Source organism: Pteropus alecto, unplaced genomic scaffold (genome assembly GCF_000325575.1).
Source record: "Pteropus alecto unplaced genomic scaffold, ASM32557v1 scaffold137, whole genome shotgun sequence".
NCBI lineage: Eukaryota > Metazoa > Chordata > Mammalia > Chiroptera > Pteropodidae > Pteropus > Pteropus alecto.
In genome coordinates, this window is record NW_006440135.1 from 2,182,603 (window position 1) to 2,189,608 (window position 7,006).

A 7,006-nucleotide genomic window follows, 5' to 3' on the forward strand; every position below is an offset into this window, starting at 1 on the left:
CTTACAAGAAGAGGCAGAAACACCAGGACACTGTGTGCTCGTGGAGGAGGCCACGTGAGGACGCAGCAGGAAGGCAGCCGTCTGCCAGCCAAGAGGAGGAGCCTCAGGAGAAGCCGAACCTCCCCTCACCTTGATTGCGGACTTCCAGGCTCCAGAACTGAGAAATACATGTGGTTTAAGCCACTCAGCCTGTGGTATTTTGCTACAGCATCCCGAGCAGGCTAGAGCGCCACTGGACAGTTCTGATGATCCCTGAGCAACGATGACTTGATCTGCTCGGCCTCGGTTTGGAGCTGCATCGCCCGTGCCTGTCGATCCCCCAGGATGCTTACGCGTCAGCATGAGAAGGACCGAGTCGCTCACTTGCTACAGGATGTCTGCAAAGATGTGCAAAACCCTCGAGGCATCTGTCAAACCCTCGCCGAACCCTCGCATGCCAAGAGCAGTGCACGGAGGAGTGCAGGGAGCGGGGTCTGCCTCTGGGGTCTTGCGGCAGAATCTAGCAATGCGGATTAGCGACTTGATTTGAGATGAGTTATCCTGGCTGGGCAACGGCTTCCGGATCTTTGACTGTCTTCCCAGTCCTCTGTTTCTAGAACAACAGTGACACGTTGGAACACTTACGAGGGTCACCGAAAGCATCTCCCTTCACTCAGCTCGCAGTCGGAGCTTCTGCTCTAAGCTTTGACACGGTGGTGCCTGTGGCCTTTGCCACAGGTCTGATGTGACAAGTCCAGAGTTAGCCTTCTCGTGTCCCCACAGCTGGGAGGGGACACGAGACGGTCGGTCCGACCCAGCATCGCACACCTGTTTGAATAGCGCTGCATCTGTGACCCGTCTTCTCTTGGTCACCTCGGGCATGTGACTCACGCGTGAGCTTTTGGGCGGCCTGGCTGAGTCCACCACAGTTCAGTTCCGTCTGATGTCACTGGTTCCTCCACGCGCCTGCCACATGGTGGACGCCGGGCCTCACAGATGACCGATGTGTTTAGCCTGCTTAGGGGAACACGTGCCACGCTGTACCGAGATGACCCCGCTTCGTCCGCAGGCCCGCGGCCTCGGCAAGAACAGCGTGCCAAGCCACGGGAAGACTGGCACGCCCCGAAAGCATGCTGTGCGCTGGGGGCCTCCAAACCCTGACCCCGGGGCCCACGCGTGTTAGACAAGGCTCTTCCCGCCCCTCCTCGTCCAGTCATAAGACGCAATGTCACCTACTTCACTGTTTAATAAACTAAAACTTTCTGACACGTGTAGCCCGCTGATCTGAATTTTCAACCGAGTCTCAGTATCTCTGTTTTTCAAACGGTGTGGCGATCCAGGAGCAAGTCCGAGACAGACCTTTGTAAGCCACACGATCCCTGAGGTGTGTCTCAGGCCATTTTTTTGCTGCGCATCTCAGAGTTTATTTTATTTTTATTTTTCGGTCCAGAATTCCTGTTCTAGGCAGCGCCAGCTGGATCTGCCCACCTCAGCGCCGTCCCTTGCTCTGGCCGTGGGCACGTGGACACGTGGACACCCCCGAGTCAGGTGTGACGCCTCCCTCTTCCTCTCTCCCCTTCCCCACGGCCCACCTCGTTCGTCCACGTTTGATTCCTAAGCAGGCAGGGGGGACAGGGAGGAGCCCCCGGGACGTTCGGGAACGCAGGAACAGGAGGCAGGCCAGGTCAGCCCACTCTGCCGTGCGTCGGCTGGAGGCTGGTGACCACTCTGGGATCCCACGTCACTACGACGTGAACACCATGGGCAGAAAGAAGCAGGGGGCTTTGTCATTCCACATCCTGGCCTCCCCAGAGAGCCTGGCCCTTCCTGGGGTCTGGTCACACGACGTCCCTGGGTCCAGGGAGCCAAAGCCTCGCTGACGGAAGTCGCTCGAGTTGGACTTGCGTGGCTTCAACCCACGTCCACCTGGCACGGCGATAATTCGTATTAAATCTCGCGGCCCAACGCGGCCTGGCAGAGCCCAGTCGCCAACCGCTCCGTGTCACTGTTTCATAAGGACGAGGGCCTTTTACTTGGGTTTTAGACTTCAGGGACCTTATCACCGGGACGACACCACTATATTTCTGGACTGAAACTCTTTCTGTGTGGTTTAGTATCTTGCAATTCAGGGCCAGCGGGGCAAGAATTCCAAGTATTATTTAGGATCCCGATAACACAGTCACGGCCTAATTGTTGAACTCTGGGAAACCAACGAGGCCGAAGGATGCTTGATGTTTTTCCATTAGGAGAATGCATCCCTCTGGTGGAAATTTTCATCCCACCCTCTGATCCAGGCCCCCCGTGGGGTTCTCCAGAGCATCCATTAGGGAGAGGCTAGAGGTCCGCAAACCACAAAGGCGTTGTGATCATGAGAAACCAGCAGATAACGTATTCCAGGAATAGCGATCAGCAGAGGGCTTTGAGTTATGACAAAAATAATACCACAGCAATTTATTATAAATCTGTATTGGATTTGTGACAAGTGACTACACTGAGGCTTTGACTCACCCCTTGCAAATTAAAATGTTTTACGAAGCAACTCCTCTTTATGCCAAATCCATCATTCTTCGTGACCAAACATTGTATGTTCCCAAAGCGGAGGAACTCGGTGTCACCGTGGATGGATGTAAGGTGCGACTGCTTTGGCACCCTCCCGAGCAAATCGGGAAACTGGAGCTTGTGATGCTCGAACCGACTTGTCATTTCTTCACTGAGGAGATGAAAAATGTTTAAAACTGTGTTTGGAAATTGAGCAGTGATCTTCCTCTCTGGGAACTCATTGAGATGGGTCCGCGGCTTGGGACCAGGGAATATAATATCAAAAGGACCATTTTGGTTCTTGGCCTTTCAGAATTCACAGTACAAGTGGTAAAATACAGAAGATCAAATTGTGCCTCAGGAAAAAAAAAAAGTGGATTTTAAACCAGATTAGGTGGAGCCAAAATAAATAAATCATGTTGACAGTGTGAAATGAAGAGTTTTAGTATAAAAGCGTGGGTCGGCAGGTCGAGGACGCAAGCTGTCGCTAAGAGACTTCTGCCACCAGGAGGGTGAGGCGCCTGCCGAGGGGCTGGGGGTGATGAGGACGTGCTGTGGGGTGGCTCGGGTCACCGGGAGGTCGCCATGTGTTCCCAGCACACAGAGCTGTAGATCTGGCTCCACATCTGGAGGCACATCTGCTAGTAGAAAGATTACCTTCTGGCGCCTTCTACAAACCCATCCTTGGCGACGAAGCGGTGCCCTTTATTTGAGATGTTGTACGGAAGATGGAGAGCTGTGTTCTGGAGGGGAGCACAGTCCTGCCTGCCCTCTGTCCATGCTCTGCTCTCTCCCAGGCCTTGGTCAGGGGCTCTGACACCAGCACGCGTGTCTGGTCACCAGGTGCCACAGGAAATTCTCCTGCTGGGCTGGGGTCCTGTGATGTCCGCGCTCCATCTCTGTCCTTAGGAACGAAGCAACGGGAGGCGGAGGCCAGGACTCTGGGGTGCCTTGGGCAGGGAGATATCGCAGAGACAGGAGGAGAAGGGGAGTGGGGGGTCCACACGTCATCTCGGCGTCGGTACTGGACGAGCTGTAATCCGGGCGGTGTGGGAAGGAGCGATCGTCGCGGACCCCGTGTTGGGGAACAATCTGGAAGATGAAAGGTGATTTCGAGGCCCGGTCCACACTGTGCAGGGAAGCAAGCCCCAGGCGATTTAGAGATCTAAACACAAGAAAGCAAAATCACAAAATGTGGCTTGTAACTGCGGATCTTGGAGTGCAGATGGCCTTTCTCCGGGACAAACGGAACGAAGAAGGTGTCCAGAGGCGGACTAGAGCAGTGGGGGAGCACGGGGGGCCCATGAAGCGTCAGGACAGCTCGCACGCCAGGAAGCGCGGCCTCGAGGCCAGCGGGAGGACTGGCGAGTCACAAAGAAACGAGGTGGGCGGGACCAACGTGCAGGTAGAGGTCGCCGCTCCCTTGGTGTTGGGGAGACACCGGAGCACCGGGGGGCGCCAGTCCCCACTCGGCGGAAGCTCTGGTGGGGAAACCTTCAGAGACCGTAGCGAGTGGCTGACAGGAGCAGAAGTCGCCGCGGCCTCGCGGAGGAGCCGTTGCTATTAGTCACCGAGAGTTAAAACACAGACGCTTCTGCGAGTGACTGCGCGTGCTGTGTGGCAGGGCGTCTGTTCTCGTGAATGGAGGCAGGTGACCCAGTGCCCGTTCAAAAGAAAATGCGCAGTCAATGACGCTCGCTAGGTCCGCCCTCTGAAACACTAAAATGAGGGGAAGCCTGGGGGATCGGATCCTTGGGAAGGGCCAGGGCCACCGTCGGTCTGCTTCGGGCCCCAGCACGTGCCCGGGAGTTGGCCTGAGAACCTACGTCACCTGGTAAAGTGGCTGTCATTGCTTCCCAGGTACATCTCCACGGAGAGGTGAACAGGTGACACCAGCCAGCTGCTCCTGTTTTCCTTGTGCTGACCTATCTCTTCCCCCACACCTGGGCTGGTGACCATGCTGCCCCTCCCCCGCCAGCTGCGCCTGGACCACTGTTAGGCAGGGGACAATACCACGAGACACGGCTGACTGACGCCTTTATTCACGTAACTCTTATTTGGGGGTGTGCTTTCTGTTACCTTGGTGAGTGAGCCCATTTCCCTCATTAGGCCTGAATGTCTAGAAGGGCCCGGGCACCCCTCCTCCCAGGGGGTGGATCAGTTGTGTCCTGCTCGGGATTGTCCTCTTGCGTGTCCTCAGAGCCTGGCAGCCCAGCTCCTGCTTCTCAGAAGCGGACTCCAGGGCTGCCCACTGCCTATCGCCAGGCCCTGGTGACGTGAGGCTGGCAGCTGGACACCAGTCAGGTTCCTGAGACTGCCGAGGGTCTTTTATTTTCGGAGTTCTGAAGCTTCGTCCTCTCGGGACCTTGAGGACCCTGGGGAAACAGCTCCTCCATGAGTTAGCGCCTAACTCTCTGTAGTCATCTCTAGGAAGAAAGGCGAAGCCACCAGCCCCAGGAGCAAGCCTTTCAAATGCGAACCACCAACTCAGAGCCCAGAATCTCCGCCGCTTCCTCTCTGCCTCTCATCCAGGCCACTGCCTTCTGCATTCCTCACCTGGGGCCAGGTACCAGGCGAGGAAGGCCGGCCCGATGCCCCTGCCCCGATGCCCCCATGCATCTCCTCCCACAGAGACCACGGGAAACGCTCTGTCCAGCCTTTCCTTTCGCTCCCTCGGGCCCCTGCCCGCCCTGCGGCCCTATGGGGCGTGGCCAACTTTGCGTCTCTGGGTATCATAAAGCTCTTCCTGCAGGACAGTCATTTCCACACCTGTGTCTTGCCGTGCACGGTCAGAGCGATGCCGGGGACCATTGGACACCTTCGGCACACAGATGTTTTCTCTGGCTCAGTCAGGTGAAGTTTGCCTCCAGCGGGTCCTTCTGAGGCTCCTCCCAGAGTTTCTTTGGGGAGCGTTCAGTTTGCTTCTCCACTATGGCCTCTCCTATGTCTGCAGGTCACACGGGAGCTGGTGTCCTGGGTGGCCTCTGGGTCTCTGGCCATGTGGTCCTGGCTGGCTTGTCCAGCCACATGCCCGCCGCCCGTGTCACCGCAGCTGCCATCCTGATGCTGTGCCTGCTCCGTGGGCTGCTCACACCTGTCTGCTCCGCCTGGGGGAGCCCAGGGATGGCTGTGACCTTGCTGGGGTGAAGCCGGAGCCAGGGATGGAAGTCCGGGCTGGGCAGCCGGGCGTCACTGGGCTGACAGCTGTCCCTACTCCATATGCAGTGCTCAGAGATTTCTCTTGACCCCCGGTGCTGTCAGATCAGGTGACACCCGCAGGAGAAAACGGCAGACAAGAGGTCTCCTCCAGTCCACGCGGCTTGAGCGTCACTTTCTCATTAGACCTGAGAGAGTGTGACTTCCCCTGCAGACGAGGTCGCCTTGCAGTGTGCAGAGCCGTCCTCTAGGTGGCAGCATAGCGCCGAGTGGCCGGAGGGACTAAGGCCACAGTCCACAGCCCTGGCCAAGAGGCCGCGTGGCCAGACGTCGGCAGGGCGGCCACTGGGCCGTGTCACCACAGGGCTGGGGACCCAGCGCTCCAGGGGAAAGGGAGAGCTCTTCGCGAGCAGGGTTCCGGTGAAGGACAGATGCGCGTGGGCAGAGAGGGGACCCGAAGAGGCCGCCCACTCCCATCCTGGAGGCCAGGGGTGCCCGCGTGGGCTCAGGGCACCCGGGTCGGAGCGCGGGCACGGCTGAGGGCGGAGGCCCGGCGATCAGCGGATCGGGATTGGGGACATGCGTGGGCTCCGGGGCAGCCCGGGGGGCATCAGCTGGCTCTGCCCCTTGCGGGGCGCTGGGAGCAGCCATACCCGGGGCCTTGGGCCGCTGCGCGGGGTCCGGGGGGGGAGGATGGGCGGAGCTCGGGGGCCTGGGGCTGACTCACTCCCCACTCACCCTGGAGCGCTTTGCTCCCCAAAGGGAACATCATTAGTTCTGATGAAAACGTCACCCTTGGTATTTAATGCGCGTATCTGACGTCAATCCGATGTCATCGCTTTTGAGGTCATTACAAAGCACAGCTTTTATTTATTTATTCATTTGTTTATTTATTTATTTATTTGGCAACCCTCGGTTGACCTCACAGATTGCAAAGACCTCGTCAGCTTACAATCTCTTGGTTTTTACACCTACTGCACCTGGTCTTCCTAGGTGGTCTCCCATCCAAGTACTCACCAGGCCCGACCCTGCTTAGCGTCCGAGATCAGCCGGATCGGGTGTGTTCAGGGTGGCGTGGCCGCAGACCACAGACTCACTTTTAAAGAGGAGAGAGAGCACAGATTCTGCTGCCCTGTGCCAGCTCCATGAGGCGTTGGGGCTTTTATTTCGTTAGCGATCTGACTCGGAGAATAACTGTTACTGCGTGCTGGACGCGGAATCAGTTGGGCAGTCGCCCGGCCTCAGGTCAGCTGTGGTTTTCCAGAACTCACAGCAACGGGCATCGCGTTTCACCCACGAGACGAGACGAAGGCTATAAAAGATTATTAAATAG

The 7,006-nt window shown here is 57.5% G+C and overlaps 1 pseudogene; it reads right to left on the minus strand.

The window, feature by feature from the left end:
* Window positions 1–6,641: 6,641 nt before the first annotated feature.
* On the minus strand, window positions 6,642–6,759 carry LOC112484108 (annotated as a pseudogene).
* Window positions 6,760–7,006: the final 247 nt, after the last annotated feature.